This window comes from Portunus trituberculatus, chromosome 21, assembly GCF_017591435.1.
Source record: "Portunus trituberculatus isolate SZX2019 chromosome 21, ASM1759143v1, whole genome shotgun sequence".
NCBI lineage: Eukaryota > Metazoa > Arthropoda > Malacostraca > Decapoda > Portunidae > Portunus > Portunus trituberculatus.
Genome location: NC_059275.1, coordinates 5,324,375 through 5,343,811, shown reverse-complemented (window position 1 = coordinate 5,343,811; position 19,437 = coordinate 5,324,375). Strand labels below are relative to the sequence as shown.

The 19,437-nt window shown below is 42.7% G+C and overlaps 2 protein-coding genes across 5 annotated transcripts in view; one reads left to right on the top strand and one right to left on the bottom strand.

The window, feature by feature from the left end:
• Window positions 1-19,437, bottom strand: part of LOC123507154 (trafficking protein particle complex subunit 4-like) — a 31,257-nt gene that overhangs the window by 9,785 nt on the left and 2,035 nt on the right. For 3 of the 4 annotated variants that reach the window (XR_006675605.1, XR_006675606.1, XM_045259801.1), the window contains exon 2: window positions 1,483-1,547. The exons of the other annotated variant lie outside the window; for it this stretch is intronic. The gene's annotated coding sequence lies outside the window, so the exon portion shown is untranslated. The remainder of the gene's footprint in view (window positions 1-1,482; window positions 1,548-19,437) is intronic. 4 annotated transcript variants of the gene reach the window in all.
• LOC123507152 (cytochrome P450 2U1-like) overlaps window positions 8,718-19,437 on the top strand; it is a 20,302-nt gene continuing 9,582 nt past the window's right edge. Inside the window, exon 1 of the mRNA XM_045259797.1 lies at window positions 8,718-8,842. The gene's annotated coding sequence lies outside the window, so the exon portion shown is untranslated. The remainder of the gene's footprint in view (window positions 8,843-19,437) is intronic.

Genomic DNA, 19,437 nt, shown 5'->3' with positions numbered 1-19,437 from the left:
TCTCCAGCCTAGTATTATAACATTGTATTTGTGGTAGTTTACTTATTGCTTGGAGCTGGCACAAAATAAACCTGTGAGCAGATTCAGAATAGGAATAGGTTTTTTTTTTTAACAAATGTTGGTAAACACAAGCTTGAATACATTTGGTCAGAGAGAATGCACAGTTGAGCAAAGTACCCTAACCATCAAAGATAGTTGTTTAAAGGATTCTAGGAGGCCAGGATCCAATGATGGATGTTTAGGCTGGTTAATTCCCAATTGATATAGCAAACATACAAAGAGAATGCCCTTAGGATCAAGTGCTACAAAATCATTAATCACAGAAGTAGGCAAACCAATACACAGACTGAAAGTGAAACCAACCACCACACCTGTCACAATCCATTGCCTCATTACCAACTTGCACTGTGCGTGTACCACTCATAACTTGGTCAGAACTGTCCATAAAAACAGCATGACTAGCAACATTCACTGCAGGAGACTTAACAAAGTCCAACAAACAATCCTCACAACAAAGTAGGGCTGAGCAATGCATTGTCGTTGAAGCCTGTTTGACACTGGACTGTTGTAGGCTTCGGTTGGCACCAGCCTTTTTAGGACTGGTTGACATGATCCTTAAAATTAGCTGATATCCCTCTACCAAGTGATGAGATGACAATAGTTGGAGCTTCCAGACAAAGAGGACAGGCTGTAAAACAGGTGAAGTACACAAGGGAGGTAAGGTGGAAGCCACCAAGACCACAACTCATAAGCATGAATTGGAGTTGAAAAACCAATCATAAATCGAAAAAATTTCAATTTTCAACAAATTACATATACTATCAATCAAATCGATACAATTCTCACCAGAAAACATGAGCCATATCGGATTCATTGGTTGGTGAAACTGTAAATTGACCAAAATCCCTAAATTTCAGAAAAAACCCTAGATTTCAAAAGAAACCCCTACATATGAAGGCTTTTACTAAATAAACAAAGATGCAATCTAACTAAGCTTACCTAAGCTAACACTTAACCTAACTAAATGACAAGGATTTTCGTGTTTTGTGCAAAATTGACTTATTAGCACTAATACTAGTATAAGTAATTTGCGAGAGAAAGTGTAAAGAAGAAATGTCTTACAAAAATACCTACTCTCCTGTGGAGTAATATTTTTTTTCGCATCAGAGACTGACGGCTTTCACTAGCAATATCCAGGCATATTTTAGGTGATTCAGATAATTTACTCCCCAAGAATACTCGCTTTCACCTTACTCAACCGAAAACCAGGCATTCCCTCAAGTGCCCAAGTATGTTGCAGGTAGAGGGTTAGTGGCATTATTCCGCCACTTCATGCTATCATATTATATGTATCAAGTGGGTTTTGTGAAGGTCTGTAAGGATACAGTCGAAAAATAATGTGCCTTACTTTTACTGGACTATTACCCTTATCTTTATCATACACCTAAAAACAAGGTAAAATGCAGGCACAACAATACTCACAGGGCCGTCAGAGAGTGCAGGGCTCCTCCCACCTCCGCCTCGACAGTCGACACAAACAACACCAGCTGGAGGGTTCGCCAGAGCTATCATCGGCTTCCACCAAACCATTCATACGTTTCTTTTTATTACAAGAGACTCTTTCCATTTTCTACCCTCCATAAAAATGACGAAATAGTATGGTTTTTTTCAAATTACCGCAGAATTCTCCTTATTCCCCAACAATCTTGGCGACGTGTAGGAATGTGATGTTTTCAAGTGGGGGAGGCGAGTGGCGAAATTTTGCTGATAAATATAGCCAAAAACCTGTATCTCGCTCTAAGATACCAATCAAACCTAACCAGAGAGAGAGAGACACAGAGAGAGGTACGTGGTTTTCATTCAAGAGGACAGACAGCTGGTATGATATGTAGTAGGTACGTAGCTAGAGTTCACTCCCAAATTGATGGAGTAGTTTTCCTATATGCACATTCCATGAAAAATAAGGCCTTTTTTTTTTTTTTTTTTTTTTACTGCAGCTGTCCTTGGCCATAGTTGCATCTGACGCGTTCCTGTGCCCACATCCCCGATGCTTCTCATGATCTCATCCTTCCTTCACCAATCACCTTCCCGCCTCTCTCTCTCTCTCTCTCTCTCTCTCTCTCTCTCTCTGCACATTCAGATTATATATTACACACACACACACACACACACACACACACACACACACACACACACACACACACACACACACACACACACACACACAAAGATCGTTCACTACACACTCAAACATCATGCAACACCTCAAGATGCACCAAGACACACCTAAAACTCACTAGAAACACCCAATAAAAACCACTTACAAAACTCAACATCATCCCCTACCACATTCAGAAAACCATGCAACCCCTCAAAATGCCACAAAGACTCCCAAACAGCAAAACATGACATGTTGTTTTTCTTTAAACTCAGGAACGATATCACATGCATGTGTCCAACTCGGGGATCGACTGGTGAGAAACGAGGAAGCGAATAAACTAATCACATAAGGCTTTGCTAAGTCGCTAACCTTAGCGCAAAACATCTCGCACCAATTAATACCACTTCCAGTCAGTTCTGCTCGCACCAATTAATACCACTTCCAGTCAGTTCTGCTCGCACCAATTAATACCACTTCCAGTCAGTTCTGGGAGGAATGACTGTCATTTTCATTTGTTTCACATCATTTAAGAGTGGTTATGCAAAAAAAAAAAAAAATCCATGATGTGGCCAGCACTGGCGAAATCACAAAGACTCAGATCTGCTGAGCGAGTGTTTGCAGGCGGGAGTCCCAAGCAGGCATAAGTCATTGATGTTATGGCCAGAAAAATCGCCTGCCAGCGATCTTGGAATTGGTGTGCACAGTGTGGCTGGCATGTGTGCCAAACTTTCACATCCGATGTGAACACTCCCATTGGAAATACACTGAGGCGATTTTAAGCCACGCAGCTTCGCACCGCGTGCGTCGGGTGTGAAACGGCCTTTAGCTCCCACACACACACACACACACACACACACACACACACACACACAAAGCTGCCAGAAAAGCGGAGAGCCTTGCGAGACTGCCTGGCTAACACACACACACACACACACACACACACACACACACACACACACACACACACACACACACACACGGTAGCTCAGTGGTTAGAGCGCTGGCTTCACAAGCCAGAGGACCGGGGTTCGATTCCCCGGCCGGGTGGAGATATTTGGGTGTGTCTCCTTTCACGTGTAGCCTCTGTTCACCTAGCAGTGAGTAGGTACGGGATGTAAATCGAGGAGTTGTGACCTTGTTGTTCCGGTGTGTGTTGTGTGCCTGGTCTCAGGCCTATCCGAAGATCGGAAATAATGAGCTCTGAGCTCGTTCCGTCAGAGTAACGTCTGGCTGATCAAAGACTGCAGCAGATCAAACACACACACACACACACACACACACACACAAAGCTGCCAGCAAAGCGGAGAGCCTTGCGAGACTGCCTGGCTAACACACACACACACACACACACACACACACCGTACTCATAAATGAAGTCAATTAATAGGAAGTTGGAAATACAGAAGCAGGTAGGGAGTTCCAGAGTTTATCTGCGAAAGGTGTGAATGAGAGAATATCGGTAAGAGAAGAAGAATGTCTTGTGCAGCAACGCCGCAGGAGAAGCTCCAGGATCTTTCGAATATACATTCCTAGGCGAGCCATGAAAGGGTTACAATAACAGCGTTTGAACAACCGGCCCGTGTTATCTCGATATCTCATGACCGAAACGATCTCTCTGTTTAAGTAATTATCTCAGATTAGCGTAATTTCTTCTCATTTATGGTATTTCTGTGATCATTATATCTTTAAAATCGTTGAAGTGATCAATCAATCTTTAATTGAGGCCATTCTGACAATCTATGGTAAAATAACAGCTCAGCTCCCAGCAGAACAAGCTTATCGGAGTTCCGTGAAGACGTCTGCTCGGACTGAAGAAAGTGAGGAACGTAGGAAGATAACTAAGGTACTCTACATAAGCTGATGCGGAGAACACCAAGGAGACAATTGATTAACGTGAAAAAAAGAGAAGAGCTGTGAGAATCAGAAAGGCAGAAATAAGAAAAGCTGCCGAAGAGAAAAAAAAAAAATTTCATATAACATATAACTAATGCAATAGATAACTCGAGACAAGATAAGGAGAACAAGAAAATAAGAGACAAGAGGCCAAGAAAAGCGAGATAAAATAAGGATCTACGGAGATAAGAGGAAACTTTTAAAAATACAAGCGGTTATACAGAATGGGAAAAGCAAAATGGGTGAGAAAAGCGTCTGGAGTCGAAATTTCAATGGATATTATCAGCAAGTCCGCAATGTTTCTAATGGCGTACAGACTGAGTTTTTCTGCCAGACGTCCCGTGCAGACCCATGAGGTGCAGCGGGCTCTGTACCTCCTCTACAGGTGAATACAGTTCTACATAGCATACTGTAGTCACGCATTAAAGTCCAACTACCTCTCTAGGCAGCCGCGTGCCCTTTTAGCTCGCAGCAGCTCCAACTCATATAGGGATGAAGGGAGGGTGAGGATGAGGAGGAAGACAGGAGAGAGGGGGAAACTCGAAATCACGTGAAGCCTAAGTGTGTGTGTGTGTGTGTGTGTGTGTGTGTGTGTGTGTGTGTGTGTGTGTGTGTGTGTGTGTGTGTGTGTGTGTGTGTGTGTGTTATATGCACTACTAATGCTGCTACTACGAACAGGTTATAATACATCTAGATACTATTTTCTTGCAGGAAGACTCTTAATTTCCGGGTGTGCCTGGCTGAAAAGGATGAGGAAAAGTGGTTTAAAGAAGTAGATGAGAAGATGATTGACTTTGAGGTAAGCAGGGGGTTTGATTGTGCATGTGAATTGACTGATTATAATCACTGAGTAGATTAATGTAAGCATCATCATATAAATCTTAAACTTTGTGATTCTAAATTAATATATTCTATTGAAATGATCTACACATGATTCATCTCTCTCTCTCTCTCTCTCTCTCTCTCTCTCTCTCTCTCTCTCTCTCTCTCTCTCTCTCTCAGGTGTCAGCAGTCGGTTTGTAGGAAGTAACACTTCTTTCACACCGAGTCCTATCCTAAGAACGGCACTCTATGGCGAGCACGTCTTGTACCTGTAGCCACTCCCTCCTACCACCCGCAACATCTCTCCAGCTTCCACGCAGATCTGCAGGACACCTTCCCACACTGCTACCACCTTATGTTCGGCTTCAGCCATGCCATTGGTGACTGTCATACATTCATTAGGATATGTGCCGCCTTTAGCCACATTCTGGATAGTGTACTGTCAGGGCAGGAAGTGGACACAGAGCAGATAGGATGCTTTGACTTAAATGAGGAGTATGACACAAGACAGAGAAATTAAAGAAAGGTTGTTCAAAGATGAAGTGTGGAAGGAGGAATGCATTCGTGAAGTGAATAAAGGAAAGCCTGAATCCTCGGTTTTGCAGCATCTTCTGTCTCCCAGCGAGGACCGTCCCAAGAAAACGTTGCTATATACACAAACTCTAGACAAAGCAGCCACAACTCGTCTGGTTGAGAAGTGCCGAGCTGCCAAGGTGACCCTAAGCTCATTTATGGCTGCTGCATGCAACCTGGCACTGGTGGACCTAGTGGTGGAGAAGGGTATTGTGTAGGACACTTATTCTGTATCAAATGTGCACATGATCAACATGAGAAGGACATGGCCTAAGGAGACAAATGAGCGTGCCTTTGGCTGCTACATAGCATCATCCCTCCGCCAGTTCTTTGCCACCCCATGTACAGTGAGTGACGAACAGTTCTGGCAATACACAAGGGAAATTCACAGGAAGTTCCACGGTCTTCTGCAAGATAAGCTGTTCAAAAGGAGGCATTTGTTCTGTGGTGTTACGGCACTGGCAATGTACAGAACATAAGGAGTGATCTCAGCTTCAATACTCGAGGTAATACCACACAGCGGTTTGAGGGCACCAAGGAGATTACAGTAACCAATTTACTGTCCTCAACCTCAATTCATAACTCGTCTATCCCGTGGGATGATGATGTTGGCACAGTGCGAGGCTGCTTGAGTCACACCACAAAATACAACACAAGCATGGTGAGCGAGGCCACTGCACTCCTGTACAGTGAACTGGTGTATGCACGTCTACTCAAGATAACCAAACCTTGATCTGGAATGATTAAAATTATCTGCTTCCACCAAGTGAACCTGAGCACGGAGATGCCCGCAGGAATATCTTGGTCTTATCAAATCTAAGAAACTTTTTTTCTTTTACTTATTGACATCAATTGAATGATTTTTAAATGCCCTGCATGAAGTACTGTACTACGTAGTTTACTTACACTGTCAGTAATAAACACAACTGTAACTGGAAGTAATTTAGTAGTATTTCAAAAATGTTATGTGAGTGATAGAGGAAAATATAAAAGAAAACAGTGCATGACAAAAAAAAAGTATAGAAGTAAACTTGTATCACCAACCTGGTGTGAATGAATGAAGTATGTAACTGACAGAGTTATGGGATTATATGCTTTGCAAACAAGTATATATAGCACAATAACGGTCAACAGACTGTGGTCACTGAGTCATGAATCAATGATCAGTGATGGAATGTTGCATGTATCGCCAAGTGACTCACTATTGTACAGACATGGCCATGTGCTTCCTGAGCCTGTGTTTTGGATTATCTTGTCCTCTCATCAAGATTACTTTCAAAGTCTGCAGAAATGTTATGTCATACACTCCTGGCTGATATCAGTACTGAGCGTGAGACAGAGATTGAGAGAAATTTCGAAGCACTAAGGAAAGGACGATGGAAAAATAAATAAACTAATAAAAAGATAACTATCAGTTATGCAGACTCACTTCTTTGCTCTTTGCTTTGAATCTTAGATTTTTTAACTCGTACACCGTGGCGAACAGACCTCCTCCTGACTGCTCCTGTCCGCGACAGAGTGATTACTATTACTCACTAAGTGTCTTTGGCTGAGCCGGGTGTACTTCGGTAAGTCATGGCTACTACGAGGCACGCCACAATCAAAGTTGGTCGTCGCTCCTTAGAATTACAACCCAAGCAAGGCAAGCAGCAACATTCCAAACAAATACAACAAGAGGATGACTACGGAGGTGATATGATAAACTTGGTTATGTGTATCTGAAATATTAGATTATACTGTGGAAGAGCTAATCATGCTGCAGAGACTTGAAATCTCAGTCTATAGAACTATTTTGCAGTTCCCAACCTACAGAAAATAGTGCCGTGAGAACATATATTGGAGAGTTTTTCTGTTATGCCAAACACATGAAAATAAAAATTACTATTTGCAATATTTTTGAAGGAAATATAAATTAACTAATAACAAATATATTGATGAAAGAATCTGAAAATGGCAATGCCAAATCGGTAGACTCTTAAAGCACATATAGAAAACATGAACATTAGCCTAACTCAGATCAATAAATTATCAAAAACCAATATAACAGACAAAATACAGAAATAGGACACAACTAAATGGAAACATGAAATGCAGACAAAAGCAACACTACACATCACAACTTACACAAGACGAGATTGAAGGAAGAAAACTGGATAGATAACACCTTAGGCTCTGAAGGGGGGTTCATTCACACGTGCTAATACGCGACTGAAAATGCAAGTCGCTAGAAGTATTGACAGAGCCCTTCAAGTTGGAACACATAGCTACTGGGAAGAATTACCTGGTTGGCGGGAAGTGAACGCAAACAAACAGCTACCCAACAAAATGTCTTCCTCCGGTGACGATCAAATCAAATCATCACAAGTATTCAATCCTCACCAACAACACCCTGCATAGAGGAGGACAGTTCTTGGACCGTCGATTTTCGTAAGCTATTTTTTTGTTTTATAATTCATTTTTAGGTTCCCAGATGTGCTCTCTTCCCTCACAAACTCCATCTTTTCTAGATCTGGACACCACATTTTCAAACCTTTTTCCATGACGTTACAACATTAACAAAGTCGCAAATCGACTGAACAAGACCAACGTATCATTCTTTTCCCAGTCGCAGACAGGAGCAGTCAGGAGGAGGTCTGTTCGCCACGGTGTACGAGGTGAAAAATCTAAGATTCAAAGCAAAGAGCAAAGTGAGTCTGCATAACTGATAGTTATCTTTTTATTAGTTTCTTTCAGTCGGAAACTCTACTGACTTGCAATTTCAGTCGCATAGTGACGTGTGAATCCACCCTAAGCTCATTATGAGAGATGGAACGAACAAATTAACCCTAAATTGGAGAAACCAATTTCAAAGAAAGAGTGAAACAGAAACACTTGAACACTTTCTATTAGACTGTGAGGAATACAGTGACATGACAAAACCAAACATTTCTCGCAAAATATAGGAAGACAAATCAGAGACAGTATAATTACAAATATATTACCGTATAAAACATTATCAGTTGAAGAAATTGAAAAAAAGAATATATGATCAAAATTTGGAAGAAAAAGAAAAGATGCATAAAAAAAACAGAATATAAACAAAAACAAGAAATTTACACAAAAGTGGAAGCCGATGCAAAGAGAAGGTCGAAGAGGGTCCCAGTGCCAGTGAGTGTGAGGCGGTGTGCATCTGAGTCACCTCTCACTTTGCCCCTCCCACTCTTTATCTCCTCCCCCTCTCCCTGTTAATCTCCAAAGCCTCCTCCACCTTTCCTTTCATTACTAATCTCCACCTCTGAGCGCCTCTAAAACATTTCTTCACTCGTTCACGCCGCTCACGCAAGCCAGTCTGCAGGAGGTGGACGAAGGCAACGGCAGCAGCTCCTCTCTGATCTTTCCCGTCCGTGGCTCAAGGTAGATCTCCAACAACTTTTCCTTTACTGCCACTCCTTTAGCTTTCCTGCCGCTTCCTCTTGGTTCATTATCTCCGCTCGGTTTATGATAGTTTATTTAATTGTTTGGTTCTCTGGTATTTAGAGCCATATTCAGAAACGCTTCTTTCTCTACTTGGTTCATGGTAGTTACTTTGATCGTCTTCTCTCAGTTCTTAGCATTTTATCTCGCATCTTCCTTTGGTTTTATGATCTTATTACTGTTTTTATACCTTCCTTCGTCTAGTTAGGTTTCTTCATTTTATCGTCTCCCCTCTCGAATTAACACCTTCTTTCATGTCTTCTCTCGATTCAGGTTACTCTTTCAATCTCGCATGTGGATTAGATGTGGCAGATTGTGACGGTGGCAGGTCATGACTTCACCGAGACTGGTATTGTTGGTGCAAAGTACTTGTTTCTCTCATAATATAAATGGTACTAAACGAATTTACATTTCTCTCAAACACAAAACATCAACATCCACTTATTTACAAATTTTCCATATGATGATTCGCAGTTTTATGTTGTTATTGTTATTGATATTTTTTTTACTTTCCAAGAACATAAGCGACACTAAATCTGAATGAATAGTAACTTTATATTTTTTTTCTCACACACAAAGCATCAACATGCATTTATCTACCATTTTTGGGTGCATCGATTTTCCCTTACCCTCTCTTCTTACTTAATTACTTTTTTTTTTTGCAAGACGGACGGGGCTCTGGCCAAGGACAACAAAAAGACAGAAAAAAAAACATCGAAGGCTGCAAGAAGGGGTATCCAACTTTGTTATAGTTTAAGGAGTGAAGATTATTATTTTCCCGACGAATTACCACTCACTGAACGCACCTTTGCGGACACATTAGCACAAAGAAAGCTGTACCGCCGCCTCTATTTTTAGGTTTCGATCTGCACGTCACTGTTAAATAGGAAGTGGCGGCTCCTGAAGAAAGTGACTGCGCGCTTATGGAAATGGTAGTTTTGTGGGATACCGCAATGAAAAATATTGTCACATTCAACTGTGTTTCCATCCCCGTCTTCGCTTGCTCGCTCTCTCTCTCATTTAGGAAGAACTCGCTTTCGCCGTTTAGTTTAACTGTTTGTGAATACAGGTTTGATTGATAAGAAACACGCTGCACCGTCTGCTGCGCCTGTGGCCCTTCCTTGTTTTCCCTGAATGAATGAGAGTTTACCGAGGCGTTTTGTTACGGTCAGACAAAAGAAGTTACTATATGCAACCCAAGAAAAGAGGCGGCGGCATAACAAGATCCGTGAAAATTGATTACAGTATCTAAACCGGAAAAATGGTAGACGTGCAAAGAAGAATATCTAAAAGGATACAGAGGATGAGCGGATATTCCCTACGAAGCGAGACTGAAGATATTAGGTTTGCATTCCTTAGACAAACGTATAGTTTAAGAGGGAACCTGATAGAAATATTTAAGTGGTATAGGGGTTATATCACAAACTGGACATGAGCAAAGAACCAGGATAGAAGGAATTCAAGCTTGAGAAATTTAGATTTAGGAAAGAAATGGGGAGGAACTGGTTCTCAAACAGGATGACTTGTGAATGAAGTGACTTAGTAATCATATTGTTAGTGCTGAGTCAATAAGGAGCTTGAACAAGATTAAACAAATTTATGGATAAGGATCATAGGTGGAATTAGGTAGATTTGTTCTCACGAGTGCTACATGTCTTTTTTTTTTTTATTACGTAGGGAAGAGGGCCAGCCAAGGGCAAAAAAAAGAAAGTTAGAAAAAAGCCCACTTGAGCGCTGGCTCTCCAAAGAGTGCAAAAAGTGCCAAAACCGTCAGCCAGAATTAGGGGAGCAAATGCCTTGATACCTCCCTCTTAAAAGAAGACAAGTTGTAGGAATTCGGAAATACAGATGCAGGGAGGGAGTTCCAGAGTTTACCAGTGAAAGGGATGAATGATTGAGCGTACTGGTTAACTCTTGCATTAGAGAGTTGCACAGAATAGGGATGAGAGGAAGAAGAAAGCCTTGTGCAGCGTGGCCGCAGGAAGAGGGGAGCCATGCAGTTAGCAAGATCAGTAGAACAGTTACCATGAAAATAGCGATAAAATATAGAAAGGGATGCAACATTTCGGCGATGAGAAAGAAACTGAAGACAGTTAGTCAGAGGAGGGGAGTTGATGAGACGAAGAGCTTTCGATTCCACCCTATCAAGCAAAGCTGTGTGACTGGAACCCCCCCAAACATGCGAAGAGTACTCCATACAGGGACGGATAAGGATACAGAGTAAGCAGTTGGAGGGGCGAGAAAAACTGGCGGTATCTTGATGTATGCCTCACTTTCTTGTGTTTTTATGCAAGATTTGAATAGTGGTGTAATCCAAGGACTGCACTGTCACTCTCGCTGTTTTTTTTTTTCTTTTTTTCTTCTCCTTCCCATTCTCTTTTTATGTTTTCTGCGGCTGCCTTTTCTCTTATGTTTGCTCTTTCCTCTAGCAACTTACTAGAACGTAAGAACATAAAAAAAGAGAAAAAACTGAAGTTGCAAGGCCAAGAGACCGTCAGACCTACATGTGACTCCCTGTAAATATGACACAAATAGGCTGAAAAGTTTCTAAGACTGCAAAAAGCGACACACAAAAATTTTCATATTCATGATTCCTATTCATACCCCACCACAAGAATCTCTAAGCTCTGTTCTTTAAATAAAGGAAAAATATACGATACATAAATTAAATAAGTGATAATTCACAAATATAATTCCTTCTTCACCTCTTAAGTACCAGACAAAACACAGATCATACGCCAATATAACACTGACGGAAAGCAGACAGGCTCTCCCTCGCGTTGCATTAACTTTTGCCATCTGACAAGTCTAAAGCGCTCTTTCTGTCTCTCTGTCGGTCTCTGAACAATATAGTAAGTTCAACGCTCCCCACACCCGATCCAGTCCCTCGGATAAAGTTCAGGTCCATTTCCTGCATGTCTCTAGCTTGTGAAGATGCAACTGTTGAAAGTTAATGTTTATGATGTAAAGGACGAATTATAATGATTCCCGCATTAATCATCGTGCACCCACACTTCAAGATTGTGCTTCCTCGAGATAGACCGCGTTTCCTCCGCATCGCTATACAGTTCTTTCCAAGCGTTATTTTTTTTTTTCCACGGGAGTTTATGGGCTAAAGGGGATACTTTTGGGGGTACCTCCTATCTCAACGCCCACCCGCTAGGAAACCGTTGCCCCGTGTGAGGAAGCCCAACCTACACTCGGACCGTGGACAGGATTCGAACCCGTGCGCTTGGAGACCCCTAGGACCCCAAAGCACGCATGGTTCCACTGTACCACAGAGATATTAGTCGATAGAGATTAGAGATAACAAATTCGACAAGATCATAGGGTAATCATGAATATACTAAGTTACAGAGTACATAGTAACACATCCTGCATAGCTGGAATCGAATCCCGGCGAAGGACATCGGAGCCACGGTCCAGATATACAAGGTCTTCCATACATTTGGCTTATTTTGGTCTCGGCCGCGCATATACTTCACGTGAACCCCAGTCAACGTTCGGCTGTCGCTATAGTTTGCTTGAATTTTAATTTTCTTTCATCCCCACTCGCGGCTCCTTTGTGTGGATGCGTGAGCTTACCATTCTGCCCTGTTACTACATATTATGGGACCTAGAAAACTAATTAGTAAGACCCAAATCTCAGTAATGTATGTCTTTGTGAGGGAGAATAAGTCAAATCAAGAAACTGTCGCGAACACTGGCATAGCTCTCAGAACTGTTCAACGTTGGACCAAAATTTTTCGTGAGGGAGGAAGAGACGCTTCGCCACTGCCTGAAGGGTGGTAAGCGCAATGTGACCCAGAGAACTCTGAACATTATTCAAAGACAGCTTGAGGGCAGCCATCGCATACACACCAATGAACTTAAGGCCAGGAACCATTCTTTACTGTCTAGAGTGAGTGAAAAGACTGTGCAAAGATATATGAAACTTAGGATACCGGAGTTGCCGCGCAGTTTCAAAACCTTACTTTACACATGCATGGCTCACCTAACCAATACACTAACTACACAACACACACAGTAAAACACCCATTCTTTGATGGTGTGGGGTTGTTTTTCTTACTATGGTATTGGAAAATAAGTGTTTTTGCCTAAGAATGTTCGTATGAACCAAAATAACTACTTTGAGCTTTTCTGGATGAGTTAGATGAGTGTATGGAAAAGTGCAATCTAGGTATGGTTTTGTCTTTCTTTTTGTATTATGGCAACAACGCACAGCACAACTGTTGAGTATTCTAAAGAGAAAATAAAAATTGGTCTCAAGATGGTGAGGTCAGATTATGACTTGGCGCGCGGTTGCTTGGGCGCATGTGACGCGGGCAGAGGTCAGGGTTTGACTGGCTCACTGGGCCCCAAGGAATATACAGAGCCCTAGAATCCTTGCTGGGCCCCTGCAGGCTGCATCACACCGACCCTGGGCCCACATAAGTCAGACACGTGACCATGGATGCGCGGATGGAAGACCTTGTATATCTACACCGTGATCGGAGCCACCTGGCCACACGGAGGTTACGGGGTGAAGTATCTACGGTTCTCAAGACAGTTTTCCATTTCAATACTGTAGAAATCTTGTTAGTCCATCATTAAAACCGTAAAAACACTCTTAGAAGCAGTGCAACTTTAACTAGTCATTTGAAAGTAGTGGAGGCGCCTGGAGAAAAAGTTTAAAATTACTGGTCTGAGGGGCTGGTGCACGTTAGCCTCAATATCATGCTAGTCACATCACGCAAATTTAGCCTGTCACGCCGCCCATCCAGGTGGACGAGTGCAGTACTCTGTTGAGGATACTGATCTCCTGACTTCCTGACGAGTATGACAGTCACCCCTACCAGCCGAGATTAAAGGTTGTTGCTCTCCTCAGAGGGAAGGGAGACGGAAGACCGTAAAAGACCACAACACTTTAATCATCATAATCCTTATCGTCATTAGAAGATTCCAAGATTCCTCTCTGTCATACTTGCGAAATTTCTTTATCTTTCTCTCCAGTTCCTCCCCTCTGCCTTCCTTCACGTCCCACTGCGTTGCCACTGGATTACTTTTGTCCATTTACCTATAAAATTTGGAATAATAATTTTGACCTTTCTTTTAGGACTGGCACCTCTGTGAGCTTTCATAAAATAATGAATTAAAGTAAATAAAACTTTGGTGTGTGATATGTCGTGACCATATCTATTTATTTAATCAAATGTTTGTAATATTCCTACGTCGTCAAAATTTTTTTTTATCCTTTACCGCCCTTGATCAGATTACAACTATTAGCCCTCAGCTCTAAAGACAGGTGGTGTGTAGGCAAACACGCTCCTCACCTATTCAGCATACCTTTGGTCTTTGGTCCCCGTGCCGTGTCCGTCTACCACGGGATTAATTGAGCAAGGTGTGGAGGGAAGGCATTAAAGTGACGCTGATGATTCTCGTGACACGTGTGTGTGTGTGTGTGTGTGTGTGTGTGTGTGTGTGTGTGTGTGTGTGTGTGTGTGTGTGTGTGTGTGTGTGTCTGTGTCTGTGTGTGTGTCTGTGTGTGTGTGTGTGTGTGTGTGTGTGTGTGTGTCTGTGTGTGTGTGTGTGTGTGTGTGTGTGTGTGTGTGTGTGTGTGTCTGTGTGTGTGTGTGTGTCTGTGTGTGTGTGTGTGTGTGTGTGTGTGTGTGTGTGTGTGTGTCTGTGTCTGTGTGTGTGTGTGTGTGTGTGTGTGTGTGTGTGTCTGTGTCTGTGTGTGTGTGTGTGTGTGTGTGTCTGTGTGTGTGTGTGTGTGTCTGTGTCTGTGTGTGTGTGTGTGTTTGTCTGTGTCTGTGTCTGTGTCTGTGTGTGTGTGTGTGTGTGTGTGTGTGTATGTGTGTGTGTGTGTGTGTGTGTGTGTGTGTGTGTGTGTGTGTGTGTGTGTGTGTGTGTGTGTGTGTGTGTGTGTGTGTGTGTGTGTGTGTGTGTGTGTGTGTGTGTGTCTGTGTGTGTGTGTGTGTGTGTGTGTGTGTGTGTGTGTGTGTGTCTGTGTGTGTGTGTGTGTGTGTGTGTGTGTGTGTGTCTGTGTTGTGTGTGTGTGTGTGTGTGTGTGTGTGTGTGTGTGTGTGTGTGTGTGTGTGTGTGTGTGTGTGTGTGTGTGTGTGTGTGTGTGTGTGTGTGTGTGTGTGTGTGTGTGTGTGTGTGTGTGTGTGTGTGTGTGTGTGTGTGTGTGTGTGTGTGTGTGTGTGTGTGTGTGTGTGTGTGTGTGTGTGTGTGTGTGTGTGTGTGTGTGTGTGTGTGTGTGTGTGTGTGTGTGTGTGTGTGTGTGTGTGTGTGTGTGTGTGTGTGTGTGTGTGTGTGTGTGTGTGTGTGTGTGTGTGTGTGTGTGTCTGTGTGTGTGTGTGTGTGTGTGTGTGTGTGTGTGTGTGTGTGTGTGTGTGTGTGTGTGTGTGTGTGTGTGTGTGTGTCTATGTGTGTGTGTGTCTGTCTGTGTGTGTGTGTGTGTGTGTGTGTGTGTGTGTGTGTGTGTGTGTGTGTGTGTCTGTGTCTGTGTCTGTGTGTGTGTGTGTGTGTGTGTGTGTGTGTGTGTGTGTGTGTGTGTGTGTGTGTGTCTGTGTGTGTGTGTGTGTGTGTGTGTGTGTGTGTGTGTGTGTGTGTGTGTGTGTGTGTGTCTGTGTTTGTGTGTGTCTGTGTGTGTGTGTCTGTGTCTGTGTGTGTCTGTGTCTGTGTGTGTGTGTGTGTGTGTGTCTGTGTCTGTGTCTGTGTCTGTGTGTGTGTGTGTGTGTGTGTGTCTGTGTTTGTCTGTGTCGCTGTGTGTGTCTGTGTCGCTGTGTGTGTCTGTGTCTCTGTGTGTGTGTGTCTGTGTTTGTGTGTGTGTGTGTTTGTGTGTGTGTTTGTGTGTGTGTGTGTGTGTGTGTGTGTGTGTGTGTGTGTGTGTGTGTGTGTGTGTGTGTGTGTGTGTGTGTGTGTGTGTGTGTGTGTGTGTGTGTGTGTGTGTGTGTGTGTGTGTGTGTGTGTGTGTGTGTGTGTGTGTGTGTGTGTGTGTGTGTGTGTGTGTGTGTGTGTGTGTGTGTGTGTGTGTGTGTGTGTGTGTGTGTGTGTGTGTGTGTGTGTGTGTGTGTGTGTGTGTGTGTGTGTGTGTGTGTGTGTGTGTGTGTGTGTGTGTGTGTGTGTGTGTGTGTGTGTGTCTGTGTTTGTGTGTGTGTGTGTGTGTGTGTGTGTGTGTGTGTGTGTGTGTGTGTGTGTGTGTGTGTGTGTGTGTGTGTGTGTGTGTCTGTGTGTCTGTGTTTGTGTGTGTGTGTGTGTGTGTGTGTGTGTGTGTGTGTGTGTGTGTGTGTGTGTGTGTGTGTGTGTGTGTGTGTGTGTGTGTGTGTGTGTGTGTCTGTTTGTGTGTGTGTGTGTGTGTGTGTGTGTGTGTGTGTGTGTGTGTGTCTGTGTGTGTGTGTGTGTGTGTGTGTGTGTGTGTGTGTGTGTGTGTGTGTGTGTCTGTGTGTGTTTGTGTGTGTCTGTGTTTGTGTGTGTGTGTGTCTGTGTGTGTCCGTGTTTGTGTGTGTTTGTGTGTGTCTGTGTCTGTGTGTGTCTGTTTGTGTGTAATTCACTGTTTGATCTGCTGCAGTCTCTGACGAGACAGCCAGACGTTACCCTACGGAACGAGCTCAGAGCTCATTATTTCCGATCTTGGGATAGGTCTGAGACCAGGCACACACCACACACCGGGACAACAAGGTCACAACTCCTCGATTTACATTCCGTACCTACTCACTGCTAGGTGAACAGGGGCTACACGTGAAAGGAGACACACCCAAATATCTCCACCCGGCCGGGGAATCGAACCCCGGTCATCTGGCTTGTGAAGCCAGCGCTCTAAGCACTGAGCACCCAAGCTCATCATTAGTATAACCACCTAGAACCTGGGTATCATGGTGACATGTAGGTAACTTTAAACCACTTGACAAATGGCATAGCTTCATATGCGTGCAGAGTATTAAGCAAAGACTACGAACTTGGTGTTACGTCCACCATCTTACATAACAAGGACACCGCGCATCTGTGAGTTAAGTCTCACCTTCACGTTTTAATCAAATTGGTGTGGAGTTAGAGGTGAGAGAGACCGTGGGGTGCGAATCACGGTACAGACAAGTCTCTACGCAGCATGACCACTGCTAAGCTAAAGTAAATCGTCCTTTATCTATCGTCGATCTACACCTGCCTTAAATATGACACGAGTATTTTTTTCTGGTACATCTTCACGTTATAGATGGTTAAACTAAAGATGATTATTTTCTTTGTATTCATTATTCATCTTCTCTTCTTTACTGTACTAACTACTGTACTTTTACATTTATACTCACTTTGCACTTTGCTAAACTAAAGTTACTTCTTTTATTTACCTTCTCGTTATACAACCTTGCTAAACAATGATAAACTTATTTTACGTATCTTAATGTCACACCTTGCCAAGCTCAAGTAAACTTTTTTTTTTTATTCATTTACATTAATATTTATGTTATGCCGTGCAGTGGTTCATGTCTAAACAATTGCCGATAACTGTACCTCTTAATTTCTCGAATTACAGTGATAAATCTTTCAAAGTGAAGTGTACAGAAAACTTGACTAGCGGCTCACTACAACCAGGACCGATTAATTGTTTTTCATAGTGTGTGTGTGTAATTCACCACCACGGTTGCCTGCTGGTCACCCAACCAGTCTTCCCCATTACAGAGCGAGCTTAGAGCTCATAGACCGATCTTCGGGTAGGACCGAGACCACAACACACTTTCCACACACCAGGAAAGCGAGGCCACAACCCCTCGTGTTACATCCCGTACCTATTTACTGCTAATTGAACAGGGACTATACATTTAAGAAGCTTGTCCATTTAGCTCGCCGCTTCCCGGGACTCGAACCTGGGCCCTCTCGGTTGTGAGCAGAGCATGCTAACCATGTGCACTACACTACGCGGTGTGTGTGTGTGTGTGTGTGTGTGTGTGTGTGTGTGTGTGTGTGTCGGAGAGAGAGAGAGAGAGAGAGAGAGAGAGAGAGAGAGAGAGAGAGAGAGCAAAACATAAATAAATAAATAAATAGTCTGGTAAGCAAGGGAAAGTCTTTTCATGGGTGCCGGCGGCGGCACAACCTACATATGAGTAGTCCCAAGCAGTCCCAAAGATTTCCGTCAGGTATTATCGTGTCGCACATTCTTTTTATCTTCCTCATCTCAAGAACGTGTCCAAGCGGTCTAGAAGTGTATTAAGTCTCAAAGCTACAGAGCGCAACTAGGAGAGAGGGATCAGTGTTACAGCTTACGAACTGTGTAAGTATATTGTATTGAGAGGAAACGTCGGAAGGAAAGATTTGCTGCGTGTAACATTTCCTGGATTTTCAATAAATAGTGAAAAGTGAAATGAAAAATGTTATTGGTAAAGTTTTACTGGAGGGATTGATATTTTTCGATGTTTGGAAATTTGTCTGCTACGACTTTCCTTGTGTTGGATGGAGCATTTTAAAGGAATCAAGGTTGAGAAATGTTTAGAAAAGTGACACAGCTTATAACTAGGGTTCTCAACCTGGGGTACACGTACCCCAGGGTACATGAGAGTAATTGTGGGGTATGTGGCAGGTTTCTCAAAATGCTTCAGTTTTGAATTGCTGCAAATTTGTTTGTAGTATACAATGTGGCCTACGTGTGCTAGACTGGATGTGTCCTTCACTAGAACCAGAACACGTTAACAACATTAACAAGGAAACTCTTGGAGTTATATCACTTGAGAGAAAGCTCTCTTGGATTACAGTTGCCACACAACCTTGTAAACCTATAATATTTGTTCTGATTTATTATTTTATATGTTATTCACACACACAGTGACTTATCTATCACTGTTACTAGTTACAAGTTGCAACTAGCTGCAAGCAACACTAGTTCATTACCATAATGATCAAAAATTGTCTGATATAGTTCCCTTTTGGTAAATGTATTGCATGTTAGTTACATATAGTGTCTCCCTGTGAGGTACCAGTTCCTATCGACACTACCTCATAGAAAAATACTATTATTAATTAAAAATTTTGTCTGCTCCACATATATAACACAATTTAAACTTAATAAACTAAGTCAATAAACCATGCATTTATTGTTACCCTTCCAGACGCTGCATTGTGGGTAAGGTACCGACAGACGTGATCAATACTGAAGGACTTCGAGGGTACACAAGATTAAAAGGTTGAGAACCCTGCTCTAATGAGCAGTTCCTCTAACTGGGTCTGTCCATCCCCTCCTCTGTCCTTGTAATGGCACGAGTCTTCATCTATTTTTTATTTTTTTTCCTTTCTCTCTCTCTCTCTCTCTCTCTCTCTCTCTCTCTCTCTCTCTCTCTCTCTCTCTCTCTCTCTCTCTCTCTCTCTCTCTCTCTCTCTCTCTCAGTGTCTCATCTTAAGGAGTCCTTAACCCATTCAGTGTCATGACGCATTTTCATATTCACTCTGCTTACTATTTAGTGATTTTATAAAGTTTTAGAAACTTATGTTGGTATCAAAATAATGATTGACCTTCAAAGACCCTTCCTAATGCAAATAAAATCCTTTAATCACACCCAGTCATG